Below are 19,661 nucleotides of genomic sequence, written 5' to 3' on the forward strand. Positions count from 1 at the left end.
ATTTTGTCTGTGTTATTTAAAATGGCCCAGCTTCATGTTGAATAATCTCAAAGCAAAAGGTGAATTATACCTTAGAACAGTACCTCAGGAAATGAAGGGAAAGAGCTTGTCTCTATTACAAAATCCAAATGTTGTTATAATTTTCAGTCCTATTCTTTAGGGTTTATTTATTAGCTTTTGTCTGCCTTACATTTCATAGTTGTTTCATATACAGGTAAACAACTCAGTGTTTAAATCCTTATAACTTTTCTTCTTCAATTTACATTTTGGGTCTCCATATAAGCTATGTGATCTGGGAGATTTATTTTGATACTCAATTCTTCATCAATGAAATAAACTTCAAAGTATCAATCTCACAGTTTATTTCAATGATTTAATGAGTTAACACCTGTACAATATGTAGCCTAATATCTAATACACAGTATATATTGAAAATATTGGTACCTAACCTGAAGGAAAGTTATTCAGGTTATTGAAGGGAGGATAGTCCCTAACTTAATGGTCAAGAAGTATTCAATTGATGTAGGCCAATCAGATATATCTTTTAAGAAATCTGAATGAAAATACATGGGCTTTAGGATGGAGTATGAGTGGGAGAACCAGTTACCCTTGGAACTAAATCTGAAAGTTTATAATATGAAGTGATATAAAGACTGTGAGAGCATTGCAGACATTTCACTTATGAATTAATTAGATACTGGAAGAAAATAAAACCATCACGTATTCCAACTACTTTTTTAAGACTACATTCTCCTACTATATGATCTCAATCAGTTTGATGATTTTAAGTATCATCTTCATGCCAATAATTTCCAAATTTATATCTAGAGTCCTGTCCTCTCCAAACTCCAAACTCATATATGCAATAGCCCTTTTGATCTATTCAATGTCAAATAGGCATCAGTAAACATGGGTAAAGCAGAACTCTTGACTATATCCTTCCATCCTTCTGCTCCTCTGCCAGTCTTATCCATGTTAGCAAATGCAACCACACTAATCTACCAGGTAGTCAAGGCAAATTCTAGCAGTGATCAATTACTTTTTCCTGATATCTGACACAAAATTCAACAGCTAGTCATATTAGCTTTACTTTCCAAACATACCCAACATATGTCAATTTTTCTCCATCTGCATTGCCAATAACTGACTTTCTCTTTCACTGGTATTTTTGCAACTGCCATCTAACTAGTCTCCCTACTTTCACTCTTGGCCCCTCATGATCCATTTACTATTACAGTGGAGCAAAAGTGACCCTTTAAAAAGGTAAGCAAGAAAATTACTGGGAAAGACTCAGCAGTATATGGAGACTGTGAATTTTAGCAATACAGATGCCAAATGTGTACTTCATGTTAATGGTCCATTATTATCCATCTCTCCATCCATCAAAGATATAGAGTAAGAATGTCATTAAAAGCTAGTCCAAGAAAATTTAAATCATTCAATAAATATCATTGCCAGTATTATTAAAATATTGATCATTATTAATACAGTATTTACTGAATGAGCAGAACCACTGTGTTAAGACTTTACATGCAATATCAACTTCAGTCTTCACAAAAATCCTATGAGGTAAGATTTTTAACATAAGGAGACTGAAGCTTATAAAGTTGAAACACACAGTCTAAAGTCAAAGAACTAGCAAATACGGTAGCAGAACTAAAATCAAAATCTTAAAGGGCACACGAGAGTTGCCATGGGGAAAGAATCCAATATTTAATGAGTACGTCACATTATTAGAGATTAATAGAGTACAGATGTATTACTCCCACTGCTGAGACTACAGAGACTCTCTTCAATACATTTCTTCTACTTGTGCTCTAATAGTTCAGTTCTGGCAGGGGAAGGGATCTCTCCCATGTGCATTATTAGAGGTCTCTGTAAGTTAAATAAAAATGAACAAAAGTAAATTATTTTTCCCAGCCCTTTTATTTTACTTAACTAATGAGAATTGCAATGTAACTTGGTTATTTACTCCGAAGTATTCCATTATTTTCACATCAGTCAGTGCTATGTTGACAGACATTAACAAGTGACTGAAATTTAATAACTTCTATTATTCTTTTCATTTACAGGTTCCTAAGTTTCTGGTATATTCCCAATGACATATTCTTTACATTGTGCAATAGGAGTTTCATTAAAAGTAAATAAAGCATGATTCTGCATTCAGAAAGAAATTTCAATATCTTTATTTGGTTCAAATTTTTAAAACTAAATTAAGAACCTTAGTAGGTAATATGGTAACAGCCTTAGCCATCCTACAGTGTCAACACTTGTTTTTCCTTTTTATTTTCTTTAAATACACCTCAACCTCATAGATTCCCCTCCTATTTGGGTCTTGAGTTTTGATCCACCAATGCCACTGCACTATGAGTATCCAAATTCCTTTCAATGACTCCTCATTAATATTCACTTATTTTCCAAATTACTCTGAATATTATTCCTGCTTTGTTCAATATACTTAAAAACAAGTCTGTAAGTATTTTACATCATCCAATTTTTTTTTAATCATCTATGATTCAAATTTTATATACTTTTTATTTCCTCTGGGTTTGTGGAATTACTGGACAACTTTTTATCCCTTTCCATTAAATTTTATTTAATGACTTCCTGATCACAGGGACAATTCTCCTGACAAATTAATTCATTCAGGTCTTTGGAAAATGTATCCAAAGGATACCCCATTTTATAGAATTTTAAGGTCTGTAACCTGCTTCACTTCACATATCTTCTTTTCATTTCAAAGTCATAACATTGAAGTGGAAAGAATGAAATGTCAACAGATTCTATTAGACTAGTGGGCTGGTGCACGAATTCATGCACATGGAAAGGAAATTAATTAAAAGAAATATTTTAATATCGCCATTCGCCCTTTCTCTATAATAGAAGTGTCAACCAAATTCACGACCAACAATGACAGATTGAAACACATGCGCGCAATTGGCACCAGTGAGAGCTTTATATGTATCACACATGCGTGAGTCAACTTAGCCTTCTATATATAGAGAATAAACTTGCTTAATTAGACCTGCTTTCTGAATTAGCTAGTTTTTCCATCCCAGTGAAGCACCCCAACTTCTCTTTCAGGTAATTGTCAGCAACACAGCAGTAAATATCAACATGAAGCAGATTATTATTGTAGATCACGCAGGGAGAACAAACGGTAAAATATTTAACTGCAGCAGTGTTTGACTATATTCTGTGCAGTGAGAAAACTTGAAGTCATTTTCAAGGTCCACCATTTCTTTCTTCTTTTCAGTCAGTTCAAGTTTCTAACATTCTAAATCTCCGTTTTCCGGCTAATAAAAAGAAAATAGGATTCCACTGAGTTTCCTATCTACCTACTCCAGGACTTCTATGAGGATCAAATGAGATGAGGCACGGGAAAACTCTTCACAGACATTTGGTTAAAATGTAAAATGTCTGCACCTGGCTATAAAGCAAGTCATGTTCCTGGGCTGAAGGAACTGCAAAGAGGCTAGTTGCTAGAGAGAGGAAGCTGGACGCTGCTACGTGATGTCATTACCCAGCGCCCACAGTCACCGTTTCTGGTCTGGCCATGGTGTCTCAGCAGCATTGGCTGCGATTTGGTGGGATGTCACTTGGGGTGGTAGCAGGGCTTGTGTCCCACTTGGGGGAAGCTGAGTGTTGCTTTGTTGGTGCCAGGTCCATGCTGCCATTTCTCTGTAAATGACCAGTGTGAGTCATGGCAGCTCCTGCATTGAGCATCTGCCCACTGGTGATCAGTGCATGTCATAGTGACCGGTTGGATAGGAAGAGAGACACTTAGCATATTAGCCTTTTATATATATAGGTATATATAGATGTCCTCCTAGAACAGCCGTGGGCAAACTACGGCCCGCGGGCCAGATCCGGTCCGTTTGAAATGAATAAAACTAAAAAAAAAAAAAGACCGTACCCTTTTATGTAATATTTACTTTGAATTTATATTAGTTCACACACAAACACTCCATCCATGCTTTTGTTCCGGCCCTCCGGTCCAGTTTAAGAACCCATTGTGGCCCTCGAGTCAAAACATTTGCCCACCCCTGTCCTAGAATCTCAAAAACCTGAAAATTTTTTCCTAGCTTTCGGGTTAGTGCATTATTTGTGTGTATTTAAATTATGCTGGGTTAGCAGCAATGCGGTAAATTCAATGGGTCATAGTTATCTGGATATGCTGAAACCTTCTGGTTAGTTACTATTACCTATGTGCCTCTTTATTAGCAGTTTTTCAATAACCTTCTGGGAGAGGGAAAAATGCAAAGAAATTTCTTCTAATTACCAATCTCTACGCCACTTCTCTTTCTGTATGCATTATTACTTCTTCAGAAGGCTTAGAAAGACACTTGTAAAAAGATTCACATGTATTGAATAATGCTCTAAAATTTATTTGTATGCTCTTTTTACAACATGGAATGTTTTTCAATTTAGCATCTGCTGACATTGACCAGTAGAAACATTTGCTCAGGAAGGCAGAGGGTATGTTTACGGTACTCCTTTTACTACTGGAAACTGATTCACGTAACAATGAAAAAGGAATGTTTTAAACATTTTAATCCTTCAGAGCTACCAGCAAATTATTCTTCAGCTGATTTCTTCAAAGCATTGTTCATATCACACTAAACACAGTTTGTATTTGCCCCTACCTGCAACACTTTTCAATTAATTCCTATTTTTTAACTGAAATGCATTCATCTGAAAATCATTAGCATAATGTGTGAGGAGGTGTAAAATAAAGATTACTGAACAAAAAGCACCAACCTCGATCATATTCTTAAGACTTCTACCTGCTTCCACAGATGCATCACCATAGCTTTTTTCAGATCATATAGTCCATTTTGACATTAATCTTTAAATTCACACAAAAAAAGTTTAATAGAAGCGTAGGAATACTGATGCAAGTATTGAACACAATCAAACCTAATTCCACAACTTCACAGAGCAAACCTTGTTTTCTTCTACCTCCTTGGAAAGTATGCACTACTAAATATCTTAAATATTTCTTGCATAGATACTGAAAAACCATAAACAGAATGAATAAATATCAAGTCTATTCACAGGCAGAAATAAAACTCACCAAAACATATAAAAACCTGAATAAATAAGAGGTATAGCATGTCTAAGGATAAAAGCACTTAGTATCAGAAAGGTACGTATATGTGATCCATCTTTTTAAAGGGAATCTCATAGCACATATCAAATTAAAATTTTTATACCCTTTGGTGCTTTGTTTCTACTACAATTATGTGTCACTTAATGATGGAAAAATGCTCTAATAAATGTGTCGTTTGGCAATTTTGTCATTATGCAAACATCAGAGTGCACTTGGACAGATATAAATGGTATAGCCTACTACACACCTAAGCTATATTTAACCTGTACAGCATGTCATGGTACTTAATACTGTGGGCAGCTGTAACACAATGATAGGTATTTGTTTATCTAAATATATCTAACATAAAAAAAGCAACAGTGAAAATACAGTACAAAAGATAAGTGAAATATCTGTATGGGGCCCTTACCATGAATGGAGCTTCCGGGACTGGAAGCTGGTCTGAATGGGTCAGTGATGAGAGATGAGTGACTGTGGAGGCCTACACTGCAGCATTTAGACTTTATAAATACTGTCATTAAGTCGCATGAGACTGTATTGGAAATATGTCCCACAGAAACATGTCACAAGATTTTTCACTGAGTAATATTTCTAACAGTGAATAGAGACAAATGAAATATCTATAATAGGTCAGATTAATTATGGCTGATCTATATCTTAGAATATATAACAGGTGTTAATATAGCTCATTAATAATTCAAATCATTCAATAATGCATTCAATAAATATTTATTAAGAGCATGTTATGCCAGTGAGTGTTCTATATATCAGTGAATATATAACACAAAGTTTCTGTTTTCATGGAACGTTTATTAGGTATAGCTTATTTAAAAAACAAATTTAAAAGAAATATAAAAATAAAAAAAATACAAATGGTGAAAAATACTAAGAGAAAAATGAAGTGAGTTATGGTAAAGGAGTTGTGAGTGAATGAGGGAGGTGTTCCTTTGTAGCAGATAATCAGGAATACTTCTCTGATGTCCGGATACTTCAAACAGAACTGAAGGAGCACGCCAAAAGAAATCTGGGGGAATAGCATTAAAGGAAGAAAAAATAGATCAAAGGGCATGAGTTAGAAACAAGCAGAGTTTATTTGGGAAATAGCAAGGGGCCAATGTAGCTACAGTTCAGTGTGAAAGGTTGGCGAGTGGTTAAGAAATGAGTTCAACAAGACAGCTGAGAGGCAAGATCACCAAGGCTGGATGGAACAGGCTATGGTGAGGATTTTTGGCTTACTCTTAATTAGATTTCAAACCACTACAAAGTTTTGTCTGGAGAAATGACAAGATCTAACTTATACATTATGTAGGTTATTCTGGTTGCTGTCATGATAATCAGCTTCAAGTGGCAAGTGAGGAAGGGACTCAGTGCAGATGTTATTTAACAGTCCAGAGCCTGGAGGCAGAGCTTGGGTTTGTACAGCAGTAAATGTAATGATTTTTAGATATAGTTCAAGGTTGACCTGATAGAATTTGCTAATGATTTGGGTACAAGGTACCTCCAAGAGATGGAGGAAATGGCAAATATAAGATCAGTGTGTGCTGCCCTAGCCGGTTTGGCTCAATGGATGGAGCGTCCGCCTGCGGACTGAAGGGTCCCAGGTTCGATTCCGGTCAAGGCATGTACCTTGGTTGCGGGCACATCCCCAGTAGGAGGTGTGGAGGAGGCAGCTGATTGATGTTTCTGGCTCTCTATCCTTCTCCCTTTCTCTCTGTAAAAAATCAATAAAATACATTAAAAAAAAAAAAGATCAGTGTGTGCTGATATAGAAAGCTGCCCATGATATGTCAAGTGAAATAAAGTAAATTTGCATAAAAATGGGTAGAAATAGACCATTTAAATTTATTTGAAAACCTTGGAACATAGCTAGTAAATTTTAATAGCAGCTAACTCTATAAAACAAAGTGGAAGCCATAAACTTACGTATTTTAATTCATGGATATTGGAATTGAGAATTTTATTCTAGATTATATAATTTTGTAACTTTTACAGCAATTTTAAATTGCCTCATTACTAGAAGAGATGATGAAATGTATGATTAATCTTTAAATTAGAAGTAAATGTAGTTCTGATAATTGACATAATTTTTAATAATATAAATACTAAATGAATTTCCCAATACAACTTCTCAATAGATAGTTACTTAATATTTAAAAATACAAATCTTATATTTTATTTTTCAATTATGTAAATATTAAATTGAATTTCCAAATCCAATTTCTAATTTAGAAAATAAAGTATCTGGGAGAGTATACTAAGTGAAATAAGCCAGTCAGAGAAAGACAGTATCACATAATCTCACTCATATGTGGAATGTAATGAAAAAAATAAACTGATAAACAAAATAAATCCAGACACATGGAAGCATGGAACAGACTGACCAATTTCAGAGGGAATTCAAATACTGATCCTGACACTAATTAATAGAAAGCAAGTTCAGAAAACGTATCTATCACATGCTAGTCATCTTGATCAGTGATGTTTTCCAGGCCATTCAACAGAAGTCTCAGACACAACAAGCTCACTCTCTCCTCTGGATGGATGTATTGAGAGATGCTAAATGATGAGGTTCACTTCCTGGTACAGTATGAAGCAATGAAAGAAATACTCACCTTGGGTGATAAGAGAGGATTAAGTTTTCCAAGAACCCTGGCTATTAGGATAAGGCCTAACTATCTTCTCTGCTCTTAGCTTGAACCAAGTAAACCAGTTTCCTAGGTTGCTGAGAAACAGAAGTCACATTTTCTCTTTATCCTATGTTCTTCCTCCCCAGAGACCATGCTACCTTTCATGACCACTCCAGATCATAGAGAACTCTTCTTTTCCTGAACTGCTGTAAATATATGCATTATGATACCAAGTTTGCATTTATAATGTACTCAGGGCATTGTTTTCTGTCTTTGTAAAAGGGGAACCAGCTGTATAATATTACCTGGAAATTTCAATTAAAAAAGGTAATTTAACCCATGGCTTCAACACTTTAGTTTGAGTGAATTTAAATAATTAAAATTATCTAATCTTAGAGATTTATATCTATACAGTAAAGAACATATGACTTTACAGAGTTGATATGAGGATGTTGTATCTCCATAAATGAAGATATTTGATATAAAATAAGATTTTAAAATAAAATTATGATAATGATTATTATCTACAGAGTAGTATAAACTATTATGTCATAAGATTCTTGATGTCAGAGATTGTTTCTTAAATACTTGAATTCTTTCAGCAAAGAATTATGTGAATTTTACTAGGAGATATTAATAATTGATTAATTAGTAAGGAATATTTTATAAACCTATTGATTTATTAAATAATTTCATCTTCATTAAAATAAAGATGATAAAACTAAAAGGTGCATATTTTGTTCTCTTTACATCCAAAATATGAGGTAAAGTATATCAGAACAAGGAATTTATTCAGGTGATAGGTAAAAAAATAATGCAGGATAAAAAATAGGTGTTATAAGGCTATTATGTGTTTGTCAGACAAATATTGACCAAGTTGGAAAAAATTTGCCATCTACCATAAAGTTTCTCAGTTAATTTTTTCTTGAAAATGAGATGTGAAAAAGTGAAGCAACTAAAGAATAAAAAATAAATTTGTTTCACTATAATAATATGACTTCCAACACTAAATTTCAGTTCTTAGTTAAATAAAAAGAAAGGCCAAAAAGTCAACACTAAAATATACTTCATAACCAAAAAAAGGTAAAAGAAGAAAAAAGAAATGTGGCCTAATGCCGGGGTCCAACCCCAGCGGGTCCAGGGGTCCCCAAAGGTGTGGACGGAGTTGGCGAAGAAGGAATGACACGGAGACAGCGTTCAGTTGATCAGCAGCCTAGCCAGGATCTCTAGCCAGGATCTCCAGCCAAGTTCTGGTCTGGATCTCCAGCGAAGTTCTGCTTAGGATCTCCAGCCAGGTTCTGTGTCCATGTTGTCTTGCTAGGTTCTCCAGCCAGGTTCTCCAGGTTCTCCAGCCAGGATCTCTCGAAGTTCTGCTTAGGATCTCCAGCCAGGTTCTGTCCAGGTTCTCCAGCCAGGTTCAGTAGCCATGTTCCCTCGCTAGGTTCTCCAGCCAGGTTCAGTCACCAGGTTCTAGTCAGGTTCTCTTGCCAATTTCTGTAGTCAGGTTCAGTCCAGGATCTTTTGCCATGTTCTCTCGCTAGGTTCTGTCTCTAGGTTCTGAGGCCAGTTTCTGTCCAGGATCTTCTGCCATGTTCTCTCCAGCGAAGTTCTTCTGTCTCTAGAGAACGTTCTGTGTAGGTTCTGTCTTCTTAGTTCTGTCTTCTTACATCTGTATTTATACCAGTTGATTCCAATCCTATCAATCTCTATTCCAAAGGTTAGGGCGTTTCTTATCTCCATTCCAGGGAGTAAAGATTATGTAGCTTAAGCATGATTGTTCGTAGTTAAAGTGATTAATTACCCGCCTGGCACTTAGTTAAGAGGTTTTATTCCCTCCCTAACTTCAGGGGAAAATCCCTACCTGGGGAAACAACCTTTCTCAGAGACCTTGGTTAAAACACATAGTGCCAAGAAGGTGAGCAAACATATTAAGAACAGTATGCCATATATGCCAGGTCCCTTGAAACAGCAAGGATGGACTGGCTCCCGGCAGCCTAACTTATAAGAAAATTATAATTAGGCATTACCACTTCTCTTAAATTATTAACTTCAATAAAAAACATTTCAATATTTAATAATAAAAAACTAGCTAGACATAGACATTAGTAGAAAGTTAATATAGCACCATGAAGAGTGGTAATTATGAAGTGTCTATCAATATCCTATCTAATAATAGACAAACATGGTAATTAACCGTAAATTCACCACCCTTCCCATTGGCTAATCAGGGTGATATGCAAATTAATTGCCAACCAAGATGGCAGTCGGCAGCCAGGCAGCTGAAGTGAACAGGAGGCTTGCTTGCTCCAGTGATGTAGGAAGCCAACGTTCCCTGCTGGCCGCTGCCGGTCTCTGAGCTGCACTCTAAGAAACAATGTTGCAATTATAGAAGCTAAACAAGCTCCAGATACCTGCTTTCAGCCAGCTATGGACTCAGAGCTTAGAGCGGCAGTGATGGCAACAATGTTTCAATTATAGAAGCTAAACAAACCCAGATGCCTGCTTTCAGCCAGCCACAGCCTCAGAGCTGGAGCCGGGCCTCAGAGCTGGAGCCAGCTCTCAGCTCCAGTGACAGCTATAGGAGGTAAATAAATCCCAGAATAAAAAATAAATAAATACATAAATAAGAAAGAAAGAAAGAAAGAAAGAAAGAAAGAAAGAAAGAAAGAAAGAAAGAAAACAGAAAAAAAGGAGAAGCTGGGAGCTTCAGTCACCTGACAGTCTGAAAATGGCCCTTAGCCCCTCACCCAGATTGGCCACGCACCCCAGTGGGGACCACCGCCCTGAAGGGGGTGTGACCAGCTGCAAACAGCCATCATCCCCTCATCCAAGCTGGCCAGGCACCCAAGCGGGACCCCCACCCTGATCCGGGACACCCTTCAGAGCAAACCAACCGGCCCCCACCAGTGCACCAGGCCTCTATCCTATATAGTAAAAGGGTAATATGCAAACTGACCCTAACAGCAGACAGACTGGGAATGACTGGTCACTATGACACACACTGACCACCAGGGGGCAGACACTCAATGCAGGAGCTGCCCACTGGTGGTCGGGCGCTCTCACATGGGAGGAGCTCTGCTCAGCCACAAGCCAGGCTGATTGCTGCCACCACAGCGGTGGTGGTGGGAGCCTCTCCTGCCTCCTCAGCAGTGCTAAGGATGTCCGACTGCAGTTTAGGCCTGCTCCCCGCTGGCAAGTGGACATCTCCTGAGGGCTGCCTGGCTGCCAGAGGGATGTCTGATTGCCATCTTAGGCCCAATCCCCCGGGGAGCGGGCCTAAGCCAGCAGGTGGTCATCCCCTGAGGGGTCCCAGACTGCGAGAGGGCACAGGCTGGGCTGAGGGACCCCCCCTCCCTACCGAGTGCACAAATTTCTGTGCACCGGGCCTCTAGTCCTATATAATAAAAGGCTAATATGCAAATCAACTGAATGGTGGAATGACTGGTTGCTATGACGTGCACTGGCCACCAGGGGCTGACGTTCAATGCAGGAGCTGCACCCTGGTGGTCGGTGCACTCCCACGGGGGAGTGCTGCTCAGCCAAAAGCCAGGCTCATGGCTGGCGAGTGTAGTGGCAGTGGAGGGAGACTCTCCTGCTTCCATGGCAGCGCTAAGGATGTCCGACTGCTGGCTTAGGCCCTCTCCCCACACGAGACGCCACAGGCAGGATTGAGGGACCCTCCCTGAGTGCACGAATTTTTGCACTGGCCCTCTAGTAGATATATAAAGTAATAAAAGTGAATAAAGCCCTGACCACTGTGGGTAAGCAGTCAGAGTGTCAGCCCATGTACTAAAGGGTCTTGGATTCGATTCCTGGTCAAGGGCACATTTCTGGGTTTCAGGTTCAATCCCCAGCTCGTCAGGGTGCATGCGGGAGGCAAACAACGATGTGTCTCTCTCACATCCATGTTTCTCTCTCTCTCTCCCCCTTTCCTCCATTGCTTCCATTCTCTCTAAATATCCTTGGATGATGAATAACAAAAACAGAAAAGTGAATAAAGTTGAACTTGGACATATACAATAAAATATTAATGCTCAAGAATAACTTCATAGAATCAGGAGGTTTTAGAGTAGACAAATAATTAGTTATCAAGAAGTAAGGCTATCTTTGGAAGATGATCTCCCATGAATAAAAATGATTAGTTGCTTCTGCTTAATTTCCATTGTTAGTTGTTTCAATTCTTAAAATCCAATTACCACAGTCCTTAACTTCACAGAATTGCAACTTCTCGAGAGAGAGAACCACAACTCAGTATAGCAAATATTGAGCACAGGGTACTACATGAAGTTAACACTAACTATGACATAAGCAGTCCTAGTCTTCACTGATCAGGAATGACATCAGTATGTCAATTAGGGAGCTTTGGCTAAGAAATATAAAAATTAGAGAAGCTCTAGTAGGTAGAGAGAAACACAGGAGAAATTAGCGCCTGTGGGGCACTAAGATGTCTATTGTGGTTAGAACATAAGGTTAAAGATAAGAAGGAATATGAAGCTGAAAAGGCAGGTACACACCAGGTTTCTTAGAACCCATAAAGCCTGCTAAACATAATAATTTTATATAATGGCAAGTCATTAAAAGTTTGTTGTGGTTTTATTTTAATATATTTTATTGATTTTTTACAGAGAGGAAGGGAGAGGGATAGAGAGCTAGAAACATCGATCAGCTGCCTCCTGCACACCCCCTACTGGGGATGTGCCCACAACCAAGGTACATGCCCTTGACCGGAATCAAACCTGGGACCTTTCATTCTGCAGGCCGACGCTCTATCCACTGAGCCAAACCGGTTAGGGTCATTAAAAGTTTTAAAACCAAGCTCTTCCTGTATAGAACTTCATTAGTTAGAAGATATTGAATGGAAAGGGTATATTTTAGGGGACGTGAAAAGTAAAAAGAGTTTAATGATTAGACTGTTTAATTTGTAAACATAAAGCATTTAATATTATGACTTGAATTTCTAATAGTTAACTTAAATTATGGTGCTGGAGCTCAGATGAAAGTTCTGGGTTGTTGAAAATAATTTTATAAATATCCAGTCCTGTATGATTATGTTGGCCATAGATGAGTTGTCCCAAAAAGAGTTAAGTTTAAGCAGTAGAGAAAAATGAGAAATAGTGAAAACACCAGTATTTAAAAGCAGAGAGAGAAAAAGAAAAAATACAATTTAAAATTGTATTTGCATTAAGTCAAATATTTCAGGCATTAAATAAATTTCCCATATGCCTTTCTCCTCCCCATTTAATGTTTTTTTAGTCATTAAAATTGTTACCTCTTTTAATCCTGTATCATTTTCTTGCAAACCCTATTAGCTATAGCTATTTAATTTCAAATCCTAATAGATAACATCACATATAATAAAATATCTCATTTAATTCTCAAAAATATCCCATGAGGTTATTAACCTAACTTTATAAATAAAGAAACCAAGGCATAGAATAGTTAATAATGTGCCCAAAGGTGCAGAGATTTGAATCCACAGTCCACCTTTTCATCAGCTACATTAAACTGCCTTTCTATATATTTTATACATTTACTACCAGCGACTACCTTTGTTTTATACTATCATTGTCATTTTCGTTAAATTCTGTATTAGAATTAAATTTAGAAGAAGTGAAAACCACCTACAACTCATTGTCTCTTGTAAGCTGGCCAGGTTCTCATTTTCTTGGATCTGATATGTACCTAAAAGTAAGCTACAGTGTTCTTAATTTTTTAATGATCAGTTAAGTGGAACAGACATAATAATTTAACACCCAGGCTTCATCTGACACCACATGAAGAGGTGAAGTAACAACTGACCCCACAGACATACAAAAGATTGTAAAAAAATACTATGAACAACTCCACTCCAGCAAAACTGAACAACCTAGATGAAATGGACATATCCATAGAAAAATAAAAGCTTCCAAAACTCAATCAGGAAGAATTAAAAAAACTTAATAGGCCAAAAACTACTTATTAAATTGAAACAGTAATAAAAAAACTTACAGCAAACAAAAGCTTGGGACTAGACAGTTTCACAGGGGCATTTACCAAATATTCAAAGAACTTAAACCTATCCTTCAAACACTATTTCAAAATATTCAAGAGAAAGGCACACTTCTGACCCCTTTCTATGAAGCCAGCATTATACTAATCCGAAAACCAGATAAAGACACTACAACAAAGAAGAATTACAGGCCAATAACCCTAATGATCAAAGATGCTAAAATCCTCAACAAAATTCTGGCAAATTGGATCCATCATTACATTAGATTGATCATAGACCATGACCAAGTGGGATTTATTCCAGGGATGCAAGGATGGTACAATATCCGCAAATCAATAAATGTGAAACATCACATACACAAATTGAGAGAAAAAAATAACAAATCATGTCAATTGATGCAGAAAAAGCATTTGACAAAATCCGACACCCTTTCTTGATAAAAATTCTCAACTAAGTGGGAATAGAGGGATCGTACCTCAACACAATAAAAGCCTTGTGTTGACATCCAACATCATACTCAACAGGCAAATACTAAAACCATTTCTCCTAAGAACAGGAACAAAGCAGGATGCCCACTTTCACCAATCCTGTTCAACATACTACTGGAAGCACTAGCCAGTACTGGAAGCATAGCGATCAGACAAGAAGAAGAAATAAACGGCATCCAAATTGGAAAACAAAAAGTAAAACTGTCCTTATTCACAGATGACTTGATACTGTACATCAAAAAATTATTAGACTTTATAAATGAATTTGGCAATGTAGCAGGATATAAAATTAACACCCAGAAATCTATGGCTTTTTTATACACCAATAATAAAGAATGAAAAACTAAAAAAAAAAATTTAAAAAAATCCCATTTTCAATTGCAACAAAAAATTAAGATACCTTGGAATAAACTTAACTAAGGACGTAAAAGATCTATACTCAGAAAACTACAAAACACTGAAAAAAGAGATAGAGGAAGACATAAACCAATGGAAGAATATACCGTGTTCATGGACTGATAGACTCAATATCATTAAAATGTCCATACTACCCAAAGTCATCTATGGATTCAATGCAATCCCCATTAAAATAACAATGGCATATTTCACAGACCTAGAATAACTGCTTGGTACTGACACAAGAACAGACATTTAGACCAATGGAACCAAACAGAGAACCCAGAAATTGACCCAAGCCATTATGCTCAATTAATATTTGACAAAGGAGGCAAGTACATACAATGGAGTCAAGACAGTCTCTTCAATAAATGGTGTTGAGATAATTGGACAGATACATGCAATAAAATGAAACTAGACCACCAACTTACACCATACACAAAAATAAACTCAAAATGGATAAATGACTTAAACGTAAGATGGGAAACCATAAAAATCTTAGAAGAATCCATAGGCAGCAAAATATTAGACATATGTTGTAGCAATATCTTTACCAATACAGCTCCTAGTACAATGGAAATTAAGGGGATAATAACTAAATGGGACTGCACCAAAATAAGAAGCTTCTGCACAGAAAAATAAAAATCAACAAAACAACAAGAAAGCCCACTGCATGGAAGAACATATTTACCAATGTTATCTCCGATAAGGGTTTAATCTTCAAAATTTACAGGGAACTCATACAACTTAAGAAAAGGAAGATAAACAATCCAATCAGGAAATGGGCAAAGGACCTAAATTGATACTTTTTGAAAGTGGACCTACAAAAGGCCAACACACATGAATAAACTAGCGTCCAGGTGCTCGGATCCATGCACATTGAAAGGAAATTAATTAGAATATTTTCATGTCACTATTCATGTCTTGCTAATGAAAAGAATATAGGATTCTACCAAATCTCCTATCTACCTACTACAGGACTTCTGTGAGGATCGAATGAGATGAGTCACATGAAAATGCTTCACAAACATTTGGTTAAACTATAAAACATTTGAACTTGCTATAAACAAGTCGGGTTCCTGGGCTGATGAAACTCCAAGGAGGCTAGTCTCTAGAGCAGGGGTGGGCAAACTTTTTGACTCGAGGGTCACAATGGGTTCTTAAACTGGACCGGAGGGCCGGAACAAAAGCATGGATGGAGTGTTTGTGTGAACTAATATACATTCAAAGTAAACATCATTACATAAAAGGGTACGGTCTTTTTTTTTTAAGTTTTATTCATTTCAAAGGGTCCGGATCCGGCCCGCGGGCCATAGTTTGCCCACGGCTGCTCTAGAGAGAGGAAGCCAGGTGTTGCTACATGATGTCATTACATGGTGCCCACAGCGACTGTCTCCATGGTGGGCTGGGCTGTGGGCCACATTTTGCGTCATGGGGTCTGTGGTGCTATTTATATTTAAATGACCAGTGTGCGTCATGGCAGCTCCTGTGTTGAGCATCTGCCCCTGGTGGTCAGTGTGCATCATACCTAGTGGTCGGACAGACAGACACTTAGCCTTTTATAGATAGAGATGCTCAAAGTCACTAATCATACAAGATATGCAAATCAAAATGTCAATGAGGTACCATCTCACACCTGTCAGAATGGCTATCATCAACAAATCAACAAATGACAAGTACTGGCAAGGATGTGGAGAAAAAGGAACCGTAGTACACTGCTGGTGGGAATGTAGACTGGTGCAGCCTCTGTGGAAAACAGTAACTCCCATTTGACCTAGTAATCCCACTTCTAGGAATGTATCCCAAGATATCAGAAACACCAATCAGAAAGGATATATGCTCCCCTATGTTTACAGCAGCATAATTTACAATAGCTAAGATTTGGAAACAGCCTAAGTGCTCATCAGCAAAGGAGTAGATTAAAAATACTGCAGTACATCTACACAATGGAATACTATGCTGCTGTAAATCAGAAGGAAATCTTACCACTTGCGTGGATGGAACTGGAGAGCATTATGCTAATTGAAATAAGCCAGACAGAGAAAGATAAAAATCACACGATCTCACTCATTTGTGGAATATAATGAACAACATAAACTGATGAACAAAAATAGAGCCAGGGACATAGAAGCATTGAACAGACCATCCAACCTAAAAGGGAAGGAAGCGGTGCGGGGGGGAGGGGGGGGTGGTGATGCGGGTGGGCAGGGCGGGTAAGAGATCAACCAAAGGACCTGTATGCATATATATGAGCATAACCCATGGACACAGACAGTAGAGGGGTGAGGGCATATGCTGGAGGGAGTGCGCAGATGGGGATAGATCAATGGAGGAAAAAGGAGACTTATGTAATACTTTAAACAGTAAGGAATTTAAATTAGATAGAGATAGAGATAGAGATAGAGATAGAGATAGAGATAGAGATAGAGATAGAGATAGAGAGATAGAGATGATAGAGATATCAGAGAGGAAAGGAGAGGGCAAGAGAGATAGAAACATCAATGATGAGAGTGAATCATTACTGGCTGCTTCCTGCATGCTCCACACTGGGGATTGAGCCTGCAACACCCCTGACCTGGAATGGAATCATGACCTCTTGGTTCATAGGTCAATGCTCAATCACTGAGTTATGCCACCTGCCAGGCTTAGACTTTTCTTTAAAAATAAAATTCATTTATTAGTTCTTTAATCATGCTCCTATAGTCAAAATTAAATTATTTTTTAGTTCTTCATGTGTATACACTTTAATTATTGTTAGGCAATCATATCTTTAAAATGTCTCAATTATGTTTTAAAAATAAATTATAATTATTATTTATAACCTCTATTCATAGAATTACAATTCTCCTCTTTATTGCTATGCATTTCAATATTCTGAGTGGAGTTTCATTATGTTTTCAAAATATACAAAATCTGAAATTTAAGTTTTGAAATCAGTCTTAAAGGAAAATATGTCCTTTTAAAGACATTTTGCTATTCACTGACCTATATTCCAGAGTCTTCCCTGGTATAAAGAATTGGCATTATATAAAAACTTATTTTAAACTTTCACTTGAAATCAAGATCAGTTATATATATTAGTTTGAAGTATAAAAAAGGAGCATTTATAGAAACTACCTACTGTCATTTATGCAGTAGGCACAGTACTTGAAAAAGTTGATAAAAATGTTTATAGTAATTTAACTTCATACTGCCATTATAATGGATTAATAACAGCTTGATCTTTTTAACTTTGTAACATATAAAACCATGACATTCTAATCAGCTAATCTGCATGCTTCAAAGCCATTACATTTCAAAAATATTTTGGGGATGCCAAATGTTTGTCATTGATATTTTAAAAAATAACAACTAAGAAACAAATGTTAAGTTCAAAGTAAAAATATAGATTTTTAAAACTACTGTGGCCTAAAAAGACAAACTGCTATAGAAAAAGAATATTTCTAGTTAAAAATATATGCTCTTAATGAATATGTTGTTTTCCTAGGAACTTTTCCAACCTGGCTCCTATGGAGCTGCAGCATGTACATCCAGAGGAGAAGTAACATCGGGTTCTGGTGAAGCGGTCTCTTCAGTGCCTTCTTGAACTTTCCCCCCTTTTAGCAGTGTTGAAAATAGGTCTGGAAAAGCATAGGAAAGCTATATCAAATTTTCCTTAGGAGGTTTTTTTCCATACTGTCTTAGCAATGTGGCAGGGTGAAGGTGTTATATGATATGACATTTCGTATTCATTTTCACTAATGAGTCCTCCCATGTAAAATTAACAATATCCTCAGGATAATTACAATTATATTGTATTAACTCAGATCAGGCTATGTTTGAAAATATGGATGCGTGAGTCAGATCAGAAACAGCCTAGAACTATACGTACGTAAAAATTATTTCTGAAGAAAACTTCAATGGTATCTTTTACACAAAGTGAAATATGATGCTTCAGAACTATCTAGGACTTTTGATGTGCTCTCTTTATAAGCTCAATTTGAAAAAATAATTAAATATATGTTCTTATACAGTTGATAAAATATGAGATGCATTGTTTAATAAAATAAGATTTCCATGTGTACTACATAGAATTGCTTTACATATACATGTCATTTGTAATCATTTTATATATTTTACCAAAAACAAAAATATCATTAATTTAATTTCTAATTTCATTTCTAACTCTGAATGAAAAAGTTGATGTATGTTGGCAAATATATATCTTCCTTCATTTGTTCAAATGATCAGTGTAATTAGTAACAACATAAAAATATATTTTGAATTGATTTCTCCTCAATGCTGAATATATGACATATAGTAAAACTATTAATGATTTATTGGTAGTTGTTTTTCTAAAATCCATTAAAATGCAATATAAGTACACTGTTCAGGTTTATTGAAAACAAATATAGTAACAAATACTTAGAGAGGTTACTAAAACAGCAACCACTAATCTAAGTGCTCTGAGTGTTACTGAATTATTTAATGTACTGGCCTGGGTGGACATTAGAGAACCAATATTATTTGAATACCTATATTACAATTCAAAATGGATATAAGTTATAAACAGTAGCAACTCTATTTATGGTGCTAGTATATAAAAACAAGTAATAAAACAGACTGTTTTATAATGCAAGGAGCAAAGATAATATTTAGGGCTATCATGTAAAAAATGTTTCCAACATATTTACATATTTAATATTGATAATCCTTTAGGAAAAAGACAAATTATGTGATTTTTTAAGTACTTAATTTGTTAGTACTTATTTCAATTTTATTAGCCTACCTAATTACCTATGATTGAATTAATAACGTTATCTAAACTTCCATATTTGAAAACATTTTAAAATAAGAATATAAATTTGAATTTTTACAAATATTCCTGTACCCAATTACCAAATGACTATGACATAGTTGTACATAGAGTAAGATTTTAATTACTTAATATGTAGTTTGCTTAACAAAATACAAAACTAGTTTAAACATGTTTCTGCTTGGTACATTTTATCTAATTATTCTAGAAATCTGTTTGGTGATTACAAAGTCACAGTTAAAAATAATAAGGT

The 19,661-nt window shown here is 36.3% G+C and overlaps 1 protein-coding gene across 3 annotated transcripts in view; it reads right to left on the reverse strand.

Moving 5' to 3' along the window:
- Positions 1 to 19,661, reverse strand: part of EPHA6 (EPH receptor A6) — a 934,835-nt gene that overhangs the window by 776,675 nt on the left and 138,499 nt on the right. The gene's annotated exons all lie outside the window — the stretch shown is intronic.

Source organism: Myotis nattereri, assembly GCF_964212035.1.
Source record: "Myotis nattereri genome assembly, chromosome: 3".
Taxonomy (NCBI): Eukaryota; Metazoa; Chordata; class Mammalia; order Chiroptera; family Vespertilionidae; genus Myotis; species Myotis nattereri.